The sequence below is a fragment of the Furipterus horrens genome, unplaced genomic scaffold, assembly GCF_987537825.1.
Source record: "Furipterus horrens unplaced genomic scaffold, mFurHor1.1.pri manual_scaffold_4, whole genome shotgun sequence".
In the NCBI taxonomy this organism is placed as follows: domain Eukaryota; kingdom Metazoa; phylum Chordata; class Mammalia; order Chiroptera; family Furipteridae; genus Furipterus; species Furipterus horrens.
The window spans coordinates 38,333,684-38,349,006 of NW_028327174.1; the positions used below are offsets into that span (position 1 = coordinate 38,333,684).

The 15,323-nt window shown below is 41.8% G+C and overlaps 1 protein-coding gene across 1 annotated transcript in view; it reads left to right on the forward strand.

Moving 5' to 3' along the window:
* Positions 1–1,199: 1,199 nt before the first annotated feature.
* Positions 1,200–15,323, forward strand: part of FAR2 (fatty acyl-CoA reductase 2) — a 100,538-nt gene continuing 86,414 nt past the window's right edge. The window contains exon 1 of the mRNA XM_090272967.1: positions 1,200–1,364. The gene's annotated coding sequence lies outside the window, so the exon portion shown is untranslated. The remainder of the gene's footprint in view (positions 1,365–15,323) is intronic.

Genomic DNA, 15,323 nt, shown 5'->3' on the forward strand with positions numbered 1-15,323 from the left:
GGAAACTGACCAGTGTTTTTAGACTACACTTTCCTTAACACTTCTAATTGAAGACAGTCCAGTAGAAGAGAATTCAAAATAGGAGTAAATTTTTTAATGCAAGATATAGCTCATTTCATTAATTCTAACCTTCATGAATTTTATGTCTAATTTAGCTAATGGTGATTGTTGTAATGAGGAGAGTGAGGACAGCTTATAAAGCAGTATTCTTTTCAGGATTTTCTTAACGTAGCATATTTATGCAGGAATTTATCTTGCACCACGTCCCAAGAATTTATCTTGCACCACGTCCCAGGAATTCTGTTGGGCGTTGGCAGGTTTCCAGCTCATCCTCGGTGAGAACTGTGGCAACTCGAGTGACGTGCCTGTCCTTTCCTCTACAAGTTCGCCCTGACAATGACCAAATCTAATCCCCCTAAAAAGCTATCAGGCTAAGCAAGCAAACGTCTTTTTTAAAACAAAATCTGGATAAGGGCTGCTGAGCAAAGCTAGCCTGCCACTGTTCCTTCAACCCTCATTTGATCCTCTTCAGTCTTTCATCCACCTGCCCACTCACCCCTCTCCCCCGCACCTTACGAAAATTTCTGCCCCTCCGCATCTGGTTCTGAGTAAATGGTGTCTCCAGCCCCCGCTGGGTTTTTAAAGGACACTGCGTCGGTAGGCGTTGAGGGGTGCCTCCGGCAAGTTTGGAGCAGGTAGACACAAGAGCATCCCTCCCGCTGGGTGAGCAGGACAGCTGAGCTGAGTAACTGGGATTTTTGCCTGCCTTTTCGGCTAGGGTGGGTGGGGAAAGTTGTGTACTCCAAGTGTTCAGACCAAAACTTTTGACCCTTTGTCTGTCAGTCTGTCTTTTTCTATTCTCCCTCCCTCCCTCCCACCTCTCCTAAGTGCGAGTGCTCCTTCTTTTCCAGACTAGAGAGGGTCGTGTCTCCATTTCCCTTTTCCCTCACCCACCGATTAAAGAATGGGGGGGCGGGGGGGGGGGGTCGTCCCTGGAGTAATAGCCTGGGTTTGCTCGGTGCTGAATGAATGGAGGCTCTGGGCTGGCCTGCTCGGGCGGCCGCCCTGTCCTCCACGCTGTCGCCCTGCAGCCTGCAGGACCCCTACCAACCCTTCGCCTTCCTTCCGCCCCAGCCGGGGCTGCCTCCGGCTCCACGCCCGAGGCGGACACCGCGGGGGAAGAGTAGGGGGGAGGGTTGTTTCCTCCCGCCCACACCCAGCCTCGGAGCCGGATATATAGTGTCACATTCGGGAGCCGAAAGACAAGAGCAGTTTCCTAGTGGCTGGAGTATTACCGTGGCCTCGCGGAAGGACCGGGATTTGGAGGAGCACTCGTTGAACCCCACTCTGAGCCAGAGGCGCAGGTATTCCAGGGTCCGCAGCCCAGCCGCTGGCAGAGCCCACGCCTGGCAAGGCTAAGAGCGGGCTGGCCGGGCAGGAGGGGCGGGTGGGGCGGGTCCCCTCGGGGGCCGAGTCAGGGTAGGGTGGGCGTAGCGCCCGCAGGAGCACCGATGCGTTTTCCCAGGCTGCCGGCTGGAGCTGCCCCCTCCGCACCCGGTCGGCAGCCGGCGGTTAGGGCGTGTTGGGCGCCTGCATAGCCCGCCAAGGTAGGGCGCACAGGGGCGGGAACGGCGGTGTGGGGACCGGGCCCGCGAGGGTTAACGCGGGGAGCTGCGCCGGAGCTGCCAGGGACCAAGGGAGAGAGATGCCCCGCAGGCCAGGCCGGGTCTCGCTCAGGCCTCCTTGACCCCGGGGCTATTCCTAGAGAGGCTCACAGACTCTGGGGCCACAAGTGGCACGGCGCCCTCCCTGCGTTTCCCGCTTCCCAATTCTTGACCCCGGAATCACAGCCTCACGCCCCTTGCCTAGGGCTGTGCATGCGCATCCACATCCCCTCTAACCCCCCCCCCCCGCGCCCCCATTCGAGCCTGGTTGGTACCCAGACCGAGGCTAAACGGCCTGGATCACCAGGGCGGGGTCTGTCCCGGTTGAAAGTTTCGACCTCTTCCTGTGGCCTGAGCATCTTGGAGAAAGCAGGGAGCAAATACCAGAACACCGCAGTAGGAGTAGATGGCCTTCGGGAGGGCAAATAAGATTACCCGGGGGGCAATTCCATTCCATTAAGAGAGCTGATGACCAACTGTGTCCTAGAAACCACAGGAAGGTGCCCCACCTGCCAGCCCTCTACTTTTTCAAGCCTTAGGTCGTAGTAGAATTATGAACACATTCTTCAAGGGATGAACTCCCTGGTATGAGCAACCAAGGTTCTCATTGGAACCCAGGAGCTTTGGCAGCCAGGTGAAGCATGTATGAGTGCTCATTGTGCCATGAGCAAGAACAGAGTGTGCACAGCAGAATGACCAGGAAACAAATCACCCGTGGTTTTTCTGCTTGTGAGGTGCTGCATCAAGAGAAGTTTCACACTGTGCAAATGGAAATTAGAGGGTTACTCTGGGCTCAGTTACCATCTCTACATATCCCCATTTCTATGAATTGGAGTTTTGGCTGAAGAGCCTTTTTAGTCTAAAAGGGCAAAGGGACTGAATACAGTTTTAAGGCAGCCACTCAAGCAGCAGAAACAGGCTTTTCCGCAAAATCCACATTTAGGGCTATTTGTGTATCACACTTTTTAAGAGATGACCAGCCCCGGCAGGATGCAGGTCTTTTGAGTTCTCTTTTCCTTTCTGTGAGGGCATCTTCTGCACCTGCTTTATTATTGTAACAAGATCCTACCTTACCCCAATTCCTAACATTGGGTTATAATTATCTATAAAAAAGATATAAATTACAATGAGTTGGCTGATATTCCAAAAGATGGAGAACCTTCCTTTGAGAGAGTGAAAATAAATAAAATAGCTCATTTTCAGGTATTACTTTGGGGTTTTTTAAGGATGTGGGCATCTTGAATATCTCACCTTTTGCTTTCCTATATTTTGAAGATGGATTCTTGAGCACATTTTTTTCCAGCAACATCTGGGCAACCGTCACAATTTTTTGTTCTTGTATTCATTCCATGCATTCATGAAAACTCAGTCATTCACATTCTCCTGGAGGGTCATGCAGTTACCACCTGCATGCTGGTCCCTGCCAATGTATTCTGACATTGTAGGCTCTGTGAGAATATTTACTGCTCGCGAACATTCGTTCCTAACACTTCATTTTGTTAACAGACTACTTTAAAAATCTGACAAAAACTATGAAATACAAGAGACAATCTTTGCACATTAACACAGAATTCTGTCTAAAATTTCAGTTCAGTGTCCTTAAATCCCAACCACCCAAATGTAAGCCATCCACAGACCCCAGGCAGGCCCAGTTTCATGGAAATACAGCTGTGACTACACAGGGCCCTGTACTTGGAAGGCCCACATGCTTGGTTTAAGGCTCTGGCTGTCTTAATAACTTTCAAACAGGAGCTTCAAATGTCCTTTGTACACCAGACTTTGCAAATTCTGTAGCCAGTTGTGATCCTAGGTTAACAACCTGGCCCGAGAGCTCACTGAACAGCAGCATTGTCTCATAGCAATTCTACATTTCAGGGGAATTCTCCAACACAAGTTAGCTGCTGCATATTTATTTCAATAAGCCCTCTGTGCCCACTTTCCTCATTGACAAAGATAACAGACAATATCTTCTACTCTATTCATCTTAAAAGCTTGTTGTGAAGATACACTGGGTAAAAAGAGTAGGCATTGTGAAAATGTCTGTTTACCTTGAACAGGTCTAGTCTAACAAAGAATTGTTACACACTTAACTATTCTACTCCATATTTTAGACGTTGAGGAAAGTTGCTTTAGTACAATAAAAGGTTGCAGGTCCTATATAACCCTTACATTTGGTGGGAGGAAAAGTAGCTAAGGTAGTTTTAAAATATTCCTTAAATATCATTATTGGACAAGATTAGAAGAGGCAACATGAAGTACAGAATAACTTCTTGGATCCCAAAGACACGTTCTGAATTAAGTTGATGTTTGGGTCTAATTTATCCCAATATTAAACCAGAGAAACTGAGTCAATGATTGAAATTTCTTGAGGATGTAACCTTTATTGTCTCATTTGTTTTGAAAATCCATATTTTCAAAATCTTGAACAAGTCACTCTTTTATATATTCTAGGAAACGCCTAGCAATATAAAACACACCTATTCCCTTATCAAGTTGTCCTCATCTCCTGTAACGCTGGGGGAGGAACTGAAAGACTGGACAAGTCCTCTGTATTCACTCCTTCCTTAATTACTTCTCTCTGACCTCAGAATTTATCTTTATTCCAGCTTTCATTCCCAGCATAATGACAACACACTCAGAAGGGCTGAGGAAGAACAGAGAGTGAAAGGAAATGGGTCAAACTCCCACATCAAAGTCTTATAATGGGGGCACTAAAGGGGGTGGATGGAGATACCTTCTTTCATGCAACTACTGTGTTCAGGGGCATGCTGTGTACTTACTTAAGGATGTGAAACCAAGTCCTGTACTTGATAGACTCATGACATCATTGGTAAGACAAAACATGTAAATATAAGCTGTTCATTAACAACAGGAGATAAGTTGTTACAAGACATTACAAGATTCAGCATGATATGAGTGGTACAGAAAATAAATGCAATGAGTTCCCAAAAAGAATAAAAGAAACTGAGAGAGTGAGTGAAGCTTAAATGGAGAATACATGAGGTGTCCCTTAAAGTTCCATTTCTAATAGAGATTAATGAGTCTTCTGCATGATAAGTTTTCAAAAAATGAAAATCTGGATGGGACTAAATTTCATGTAAAGAAAAGGCAGGAAATAAAACCGTAAGAGAATTTTCCACTGGCTAGCTTCATTCATATAATAAGTAATTATTAAGTCCATTCTTTGACCAGATACTGTGCCAATTTTACAGCATTTAGTGGTAAATAAAGCAGATATGCTCCCTGTTCTTTTGGAACTTACAAACATTTAAAAATAAACGTATAATAACAAATTGTTGAAAGTAGTATGGAGAACAAAGTGTAACAATGTAAAAAATGGACTCAGATTTGATGCTCTGGGAAGGTCTTTTTGATAAAAAGAGATTTAAATTGATGTTTAAAAGAAGCATATGGGTTAACCAGACAAAAAAACTTTTTAGAATAATTCTGGGCAGAGGAAATAGCAAATGGGAAGGTTTTAAGAAAACAAAAAGGCCGGAAGTGTCCGAAGGCATGAGTGGCTGGAGTTTGGTTAGGGTTTTGCTGAGAGTCTGGATGCGTGTATGGGGAGGTAAGAAGGAGCCTGGTCATGCAAAACTTCACATATCTTGGTAAAGACTTTGAAATTTATTTTAGTGGGAAGCCTTTGAAGACTTTGAAGCCAGAGATTGTCTAATTTATATTTTAAAGAGATCTTTATGGCTACAATAAGAGTGGATTAGAGGGATAGAGGATTAGAAGTAGGAAATCAATTAGGACAGAGCACCAGTGACAGTACCGCCAGGCAGATGGAGAGAAGAAGACAGAAGACAGATGTATTTCTAAAGTAAAATTGATGGAAGTCCATGAAGCAGCAGATGTAAGAGATGGTGAGGCAGAAAGGAGTATGAGAATAAAGTCCTTCAATAGATACTGCTGAATGTTTGTCATCTGAAACAATAGGCTCAAAAGTGTTTGACTGAGAGTTGCATAAGAAGACCTGAAAAGTGAAATGAAAACTGCCAACTCTACTTAGTACCTCTAGAAAGTAGCCCAGGCTATTGAGATATGACAGAGAGGAGGGAGAATGCTTTTGCTTTTCATACTATCATTCATACTGTTGGGATTATTTTTAAATCATGCATGCATTTTATAATCGATTACAAGTTATCACCACAACAAATAGGGCTCTTGTTTTTCTGGCTTAAGCACATGGATAGAGTCTGGGGTAATTTCTTAAAATGACAAAAACTAGGAGAGAAAGGACTGAGCCTCATCTAAGTGGTTGTTCTAAAACATAACTCACTCCTCTGCATAAAACTTTAAAATTCTTCCCCTTTGTCTATATCAATGTTTCCCAAAATGTTTTCTGTGGATCGTTAGTTTCTTGGAATAATAATAACAGTTGCGTGAAGGAAGAAAGAAAAGCTTTCCTGATCATATAAGCTTGAGAAACCCTTGATTTAACCTAGTTTTATTGCAGGGATCCTCAGAGCCTTTAATATACTAATGCACATTAAGAATCATCAAAAAGGAAGAGGTATTTTATGCCCCATTTCCTAAACTTATTTGACCTTGAAATGCTTTTTTGGCAGAACATCTAGCAGAGTCAGCATTCAGCATAACACGCTTTGGGAAATGCTGCCCTATATTAATAGATTAGACCTTTTAACACCCGTAGCTCTCTGTTAACTATCAGCTTCTCTTGTGTCTTTCATGCTTCTTAGTTGGAAGAAAGCAGGAGATCAGAATTGACTCTGTTAGTAGGCTTTAAGTTGATGATAAAAACAATTCTGCTATATGGATAAGACATAAAGATATATTCACAAGCAAGATCGGCAGTCTGATTAAAAACCATTAAAAAAATAATAAATTCTGCTTCCCGGTAAGGCTATGCAGGACCTCCCTGAAGTATATTCTGTCAAGTCTAGATTTACACATGAGGAACCTTAAGCATAAACAGTGGGGAAGACTTCACCGGGCCTCTTGTGTTCCGTGGTAGGTCTGGGCTCTATTTGCTGTTTGTAATATATCTCGTGCAGAGCAACACAATGTGAATACATAGGGCGTGAGATTTTGCAGTGAATATCATACATATATTCTTTCTTGGTCCCTGGTACCTTTGATTTGCATGGTGGTGAGGTGGAGGCAGGAATGCAATCTGTGACCACAGAACAATGCAACAGTAAACTGTAAACTTGGCTGTGGCTTCATCCACTTGGTGCTCTAGCCCAGGATCAGCAGGCTATGGCCTGAGGGCCAAATTTTGCCCCAGCCTATTTTTGTATAACCCTGGAACTAAGGGTTTTTATATCTTTAAGTGGTGGGAAAAAATAAAAAAGAAGAATGCTCTGAGGCACATGGTATATGAAATGCAAATTGCAGTGCCCATAAATAAAGTTTAATAGGAAACCAGCCAGTATCATGGATATATTCGTCATAATGTCTATGGCCACTTTAGGGAACAACTCAATGAGTCATTGTGACTTGCAAAGCCTAATATGACTTCTGTCCAGTAAAGGTCCAGCTATTGTTAATATAACGAGAATGGTTTGTGACATCGATGTAGCCTGGCAGCCAACGAGAGTAGAGTGGAATGTGCATGCTTGAACAATGTCGACTTCACTGTACTATCATCAGTGGGGGCAGCAGATGCCATTGAGCCAGCATGTGTACTGTGTGGCCATTGTATTCAAAATGACTGAGTGAGTAGAGCAAAGAATCTGCATCAAATTTTGTGTTAAACTTGAACATTCCTCCGTGGAACCTATTCAGGTGATTCAGAAGGCTTTCAGGGACAATGCGATGAGTGCAGCACAAATGAAAGTGTGGCACAAAACAAAAATCTGTTGAAAGTCATCCGCATTCTGGAAGGCCTACAACAAGCAGAACACCTGAGAATGTTGATTGTGTACGAGCTGCAATCAACAAAGATAGGCGACCCAGGTGACTCAGCCCCACTACAGCCCAGATTTGGTGCCCTGCAACTTCTGACTTTTCCCAAAACTAAAATCACCTTTGAAAGGGAAGAGATTTCAGACTGTCAATGAGATTCAGGAAAATACAATGGGGCAGCTGATGGTGACTCCAACAAAGGATTTTGCAGAGTGTTTTGAACAGTGGAAGAGATGCTGGGAGAATTGTGTGAGGTCCCAAGGCACCTACTTTGAGGGGTACTGGGGCGTCATTGTCCTGTGTATAATGTTTCTTGTATCATATATCTTCTTTAGTAAATGTCTCTATTTTATATAGTACATGGCTGGATACTTTCTGGACAGATCTCGCATACCCACCATCTGGAGTTTTGCAGGACATGTTTTGTCGCCCTGCTCTAGGCTGTTAAACTCACTAGCCATAGGTAATTTTAATAGATTTGTTGTTCATTTGTTCATATATTAGGGGGTAGCCTTAATTAGTTCAGGCTGCTGTAACAAAGTACCATACACTGGGTGGCTTATAAACAACAGAAACTTATTTCTAACAGTTTTAGAATCTGGGAGAACCTACTTCCTGGTTAATAGAGGACTTTTCATTATAACCTCACATGTTAGAAAGGGACAAGGGAGTTCTCTGGAGTCTCCTTCGTAAAGTCACTTAATCCCGTTGTGGAGAGATCCACCCTCATGCCCAATCACCTGCCACAGGCCAGAGCTCCAAGCACCACCACAGTGAGGACTAGAAATCAACATATGAATGTTGGGGGAACTCAAACATTCAGTCTATAGCAGGGTTACCTACAAATAGGTAAATGGACTTCCTAGAAATTCCTCAAATGTTATTGGCATTGAAGTCATGAAATTGCTATTTATTTATTGTTGATACCTAATGTAGGTGATCTTTCATGTCAGTTTGAGAAGCAGAAGACAATCTTGCAGTAATAGTCTTAAAGTAATAGCTTTTTAGAGCTATTAAAATATTTGAACTCATATAAAAGGATAGGCACGCAGATCAGATAAACCTAACCAGAGCCCCAAGAGGTATAGGGACTAATTAACCCTAATATTACTTAGTTGTTGAAATCTGCTGCCTCTGAGCATAGATTTCCTGTGCTCCAATTATTATTTCAATAATGAAGCAAGTCTACTTTTTATTAATGCACCCTTTTATGAAGAGTGATGGTTTAAAGGTAATAGTCTTAATTTGGGGGTGACAGAAATACCTGTTATTGTCCCTACCACACACCTATTGAATCAAGATTTTTGGCATGAAAACCACCAGATACTTCAGAAATAACCAGCATTGCTCAGGTACAAAATGTGGGAACAAGTGGTCCAGGTATTGAGACTTAGATCCAGAAGATAGCACACTCAAGGTCTGTTACTGCTATCACAAAATCTTCCCAGATCAAGGTATTCTGTGGGAATCAGACAGTATGAAATGCTGAGTACCTTGTCAGCCTCATTCATCTGGGATTTTTCCATCACTAACTCAGAGACTTATCATTAAAAAAAAGAACGAGTTTTAGGTGGGATCATTCATTATGTATTTTTTTTCATTTTATTCAACACCTATGACAGAGGAAAGAATATTGGGTAGTCAACAACATGATTAAGTAGACAATGAAAAATTACTATAATTATCATAAACTAGGAATAGCATTTGTTTATCTTTTAGTCTTGGTTTATTTTAAAAGTCTTGGATAATTTTGTATCCTTAACCACTTGCAGTCCAGCAAAAGTATTTTCAAGCTGCAACTGACAACATGTGCCCCCTATGGTCTTTGGACATATTATTATCTTTTAGTTAAGGTGTTTTAGCTTCCCAGGCTCCTCCATAGATGGCTCCAAAACATGGGAGTACAGAATTGAGGGGAGGAAGGGATCTCTCCTGTGCACCTGTATAGAAAAGGCAGAAACATGGCCTGTCCTACCTACTTTTTCATCTTTCCGCCTCAGTTGAAAAGTTGTTGGGTCAGTAACATTTGCTGGTGAATAACAGGATGATCACAGGAGGCAAGAACAATATTTCCTGAGCCAGGAAATGAGAAAAAGTCATTGTGAAATGCTCCACATTTTAGAAAAATAGTGCTTTATTTATCACAGGTCAGTGAGAGGACACATTCCACAAAAGTCAGTGCAAAACCCAGGTATTCTTGAAGACAGAATAGTAGGAAATTAGGAAGACCATTAAATTATATGTCTGGTCCCAACATGTTTGAAACCACTTGAGTATTTCGAGCAGACTTAGATCTACCAATGCACAATATTGTAAAGATACTGGAGGAATCTACCCAGCTGTGTGTAAGAATTCAGTGCGTGCACATGTTGAAGGCTTTTTGCTTACTACTTTGCAGAAAGGACATTTAATACTATAAAATGCCTGGATGGTAGCAGTGTAGTTTTAGCTAGTGTTGAAAGCATCTTAAAAATGGACAGTATTCATTTAATAAAAATAGAGCCATTTAGCTCAAAGTTAAGAGAAATTGTCCACTTAATGTCACTTGAAACAAATGTAAGATACCCTGATAAATATTAATGAAATCAAATTTACGTCAACTTCTATCATGCTATATCTGTTGTCTCATTCTGAATTGAATCTCATTTCTGTTGTGTATTGTTTATACAAGACCTTCAGGACATATCTGCCCTCAAGACAAATATATAATCTAAAAGTTGGACACTTGCTCTCTTACCAAAAGAATTCAAGAGTATTAAAAACCACTTACAAAACTATTCTCAAAGCTGCAGGAATTTTTTTTTTTTTTCAATTACAGTTGTCCCATTTTTCCCCCATTTTTCTCCCCCACCCAACCCACCCCTTCTCCCGTAATCATATACCTCCCCGTTGTCCGTGTCCATGAGTCATTTATACACGTTCTTTGCTGCAGGAATTTTTGATGGTTTGAAAGAGTTAATTTCTCTCACCCAAATGAACAGTTTCCTTCCTTTTTCAACTGCCTAAACTTGTCAAAACTTTCTATTATGGAATTGAGACATTGCCTCTTCCTCCTACTATTTTGGTCTAGTCCTGCCTGAAGCAATGGTTATTCAAATTGCCACAGAGTGCCTGCTGATCACAGGAATGCACTTTAGGTAAATTAGGTCTCAGTTTCTTTTAGGACAAGAGTGAAACTTGTCAAATTAGACTTTCCTGAACTCCTAGCCAATTATGTGTTGGCCACTATCACAACACCATCTTATCTGCTGTACATAGCGGTGACTACAAATAGCTTCTCCTTAACTAAATATATTCATATTCTATACTGTAGAATGCCTGAATATCTTATCTGTATTTGGTCCAGTTACCTCATTTTATAGAAAGGAAAAGCGAGTCCCAGGAATATAAAGTAACTTGTCATGCATCTGTGTAATGGATGAGTAGACTGGTATCCAAATCTTATTACTACAAATCCCATGATCATTCTGTTCATTCATTCTTCACTTACTCATTCGTTCATTCATTCATACAATTTGCTGAGTGTCTACCATGTGACAGATGGGGTGTTTAGCTCTGCAAACATAATGGTGAACAAGTTCAGGTACCTGCCCTTAAGCTTTAATGCGCCCTACTGTTTGAGTAGTTTAACCAGTTACAACTTAGACGTTTGTGAAATAGTTTAGTTAAGATTCTCAGTGTGAAAATATAAACTACTCATATGCTTTTATGTCCCTTTCTTTCTCGTCTAACTAGCTCCAGTTGATGATTTGGCTTACCATAGCTCTGAGCAATAAGGGTATGATGGCAAATGGAGTTAAAATAAAATATTAAACTGTCCACAGGGAAGAGAATAAAAATTATTCTCATGGAGACAGTGTTCTGCTTTATTCACAAGTCCTGAAGACTAATCGGTCTGAGCTCCTCTCCTCTAAGTTTCTCACTCTTTCCCCAAACCTGGCTATAGAGTGGGTTCCATCCTCAGGCTTCTCCTTTTCTCTCTGCTCCTAACCACAATCTCTTTAGTAGTAATTAACTCCTATCCTAATCCCGGGGGTGGGGTGGAATATAGGGGAGGAACCAAAACAACCAATATGTGAAAGTTACAAAGTTTCCAGAATACCTTTGAGTCTTGGCGTAGGGCCAGTAGTGAGTTGCTGTCTTTCTCTGAGATGACAAGCAGGAAGGCCTGTTTTCTTTAACCATTCATTTTTATTTCTAGAAAAGAGAGCAAGAAACCAAGCCTTAAAAACCCTTATCTATACTCTTAAATCTGGGCAGTATGACATTTGTCTGATGAGAGGATTTAACAGCTTTCGGCAGATTCCCAAAGAGGTCATGACTAAAGCAAGAGCAGAACCTTCGGGAACATTCAGGTTGTTCCTTTTCCCTCTTTGAAATAGTCCAGACTTAGGCCACTACCAGGTCAGGAATATCCCTTCTAACGGTTCCTCACAGGGCCCAGAGAACTGTTTGGGAGACTTAGGTTTTCATGTTCCATCTTCAGAGCACTGCGTTGTTCCAACCAGGAAAAGAATTGTGTTATTCCCCTGCATAACGCCTCCCCTTGCTCCCCATTTTTTAGAGCAGCTTTGCCAAGTGTGTGAGGTGCTAGTTGAGGTGTGTGTATTGGTGGGTGGGGGGAAGCGGGGTCCCTAGTGCAAGGAGCCTTCAACATCACCTTCAGAATATATTGTTGGTACTCGCCATCTACCATCTGAGACCCCCCTGCAGGCATTCTGGACACCTGGCTGACCCTGCAGGGAGGATGGGAGAAGGGGAGGTCTGAGAGTGTTCCTGGGTGGAGACCCAGCAGAGGGGAGAATTGAGAGGAGGGCGGAAGGAGCCTCAGCCAGCCCTAAGTCATGAGTTAGGGAGTGGGACAGAGGCAGAGGCTATCGAAGAACCATACTCTGACTGCATGACTTTGGACAAATATTAGTGTGTTTGTATGATGAAGATCTAATTGAGCATACACCAGAATACAGAAAGATGCTGGAGAAGTAGCAAAAAGAAGAGAAAACTAAAAGCTTACCTTGCCTGAGTAAAAGCAAGACTAGCTGCATTTTTCTGCAAAACTGTTTACTGGTGATTGCCCAATGTCACATATATTAACCATGACTCACATTGCTGGGTTGATATAAGTCCTTGTTTGTGACTTGACTTCTTACTTTCTTATTGATGTGTTTTGAAAAACAGAGTTCTTACTGTTAATGTTGGTGAATTCATCCAGCGTTTTCTCTTTGTGTTGAGAATTTTGTGTCTTGCTGAAAGAGAGCCTTCCCTGTCTGCATCACCTTTTAAGGAATTACTTTGTGAACGCCTCCTCAGTTAGAATGCAGCGTCAGACTCAGGTTGCGGCGTTGATTTCCTCTGGTTGGTGTGAGTGCAGTGGCACAGTTCACACAAAGGAAGGAAATACAGTGGTCTGCAGGCTGCTAAATCGTGGCTCATTAAAACCACTGGTACTATTTACTGATTGTTTTAACAAGTGTAAGACCTCACACAGGCACTTAAAAAAAATTATGTCACATCAGTCCTGGGGATTATATATTTTACAAGTGAGAAAACGAAGGCTCATGAATTTTAAAATATGGTCATTAAGCAAGCATCAACATAAAAATGTAGTCATCACTGAAGTGTAAGGTTAGTTAAGAGAGAGACTTCCAGCGGGGGGTGGAAAATTTATATTGAGAAGGTCTTTGATATTGAAATACTCCCATTGTTTGGACAGGTTAGACATGGTTGTACAATATTCCTTCACTTATCACGGGTATTACGTTCTAGACCCGCCTGCGATAGGTGAAAATCAGCGAAATAGGAACCTTACATTTATTTTAGTATTTATATATATTTTAAGGCTTTACAAACCCTTCCCACACACTTATAAACTGTTCCCAGTCCCTTACTAACCTTTCCCACTCCTTTATTAACCTTTTCCACACTTTTATAAACACTGCTTATGCTCTTAAACATATTCTACACTCTTAAATCTACGTAACTTTAACAACATACATATACAGTACCGCAAAATCCCGCGATATAGCGAAAAATCCACAATAAATAATTAAAAATAATATTTTTAAAAATCTCGCGATACAGTGAGGCCACAATAAGTGAACCATGATATAGAAAGGGAATACTGTATTAAGAATAGCACCATATTTTCCTGAAAAGCAACAAAAAATGATTCTATATTCATTTTCAATGAGCAATGTCTCAGGAACAGAATCATGGGCTGGTCTTTAGTACCAAGAGACAGTGTGAAAACTAATTGTACCAGGAGGTAAATATTTGAGGCTGTTGAGGAGAATCTCCTTGCAAATTCAGTACCTTTGAGGTTCTAGAGTTCGCATATCCTAATATTATAGTATTTGTTAAGAAAAAAATACAAAACAGATAGCTATCGGGTGTACAGAACAGGTGTCCTAGGTGTTATTATATAGGAAAAGCAGGAAGCAAATTAACACCTGGTGAAAAGCTTTTTTTCTTTATTACCTGTAAAAGTTAGAAGACTTCATTTTCTTTTATCAAAATTTAAGTCCTGGCCCTGTCACTGGTATGGGCCATAGACAAATTATTTGGTGTCTCTCTTCATCAGTTTCCACATCTGTGGGTAATAGCGTATTCTCTACTTACCTCCCAGGATTGTTGTGAGAAAACACTGAAATATGTACATGAAAGGCTTTAAGAACTGTTAAAGTGTAAGATATTACAAATTGTTAATGTTAATCGTATTTATAGCATATAAGAATGATAATTTTGTGTGTATAGGCACTAATATCTATGTCTACATATACTTTTGAATACAAAAATAAGAATAATTTTAATTTAAATTATAATTTGCACTCCTTGAAGGACTTTTATACTCATTCGTTCCTACAAGCCTCAGCGCAACCGGTGAGGTGGGCAAGGTGCTGTCCTGCCTTTCCACGTCACTAATGCGGATCTCTGCTTTTTAAACAAAAGAAAACCTCTCCTCTTTTGCAACTTCTGTCAGTCTTTGTTGCAGTAACCTTTTGCCTCCAGCTCATTCTCTGATATTTGTCAAATATGTAACTCACATACCTCCATTCCTTTCCAACTTTGAAGCGTATCCTCAAGTTCTGCACCCATGTGAAGGAGCGCACAGCCCCCTGCTGCCTCGACCTCACATCTTCATCAGCTGCAGTTCATGCACGGAGGCACCCTGGTCATAGAAACCTACTTCCAAGGCCAGTCCTTGGCCTTAGCATTGCTCCTGACTTCTGTGTCTGAAATCTCTAAATCAGCAGTTCCCACGTGGACAGTGACATTCTGTGCTTCCAGCTCTCTCATTTTCTTTTTCACACCAAAGCTACTGTTCCCATTCTACAAGACCTCCAGCCGTTTGACTCCTCTCCACACACACGTTCACATAAAAACACACTCTCTCACACACACTGTCTCACAGACACACACACAAGTACACACGCTTTCTCATAGTCCATGAGGTTCCTCCTGGTCATATTCCTTTGTGGCTTTGGTCCATTGCTTTAACTACCCCTTTGTCAGCTTCCTCTATTCCCTAATTTTTCCATTTATTTCTCCCTAAGTCCACTGTTCCTATCCCCAAATTTGGATCTTGCCGACAATCCATATGCCCTGCTCCAACCTCAGGCAGTCAGGTGTTGCTGGAGAAGACCAGGTAAGCATTTGCGTGAAACAGAGATTATACAAGTTCATCTGTAACCTTAGCAGAACATGCTGCTGCTTTCAGCTTCTTTGCTTGTTGCTGGTCTATTTTCTTTCCTATCTAGACCAGGAGTTACAAATACTTTACCCTTT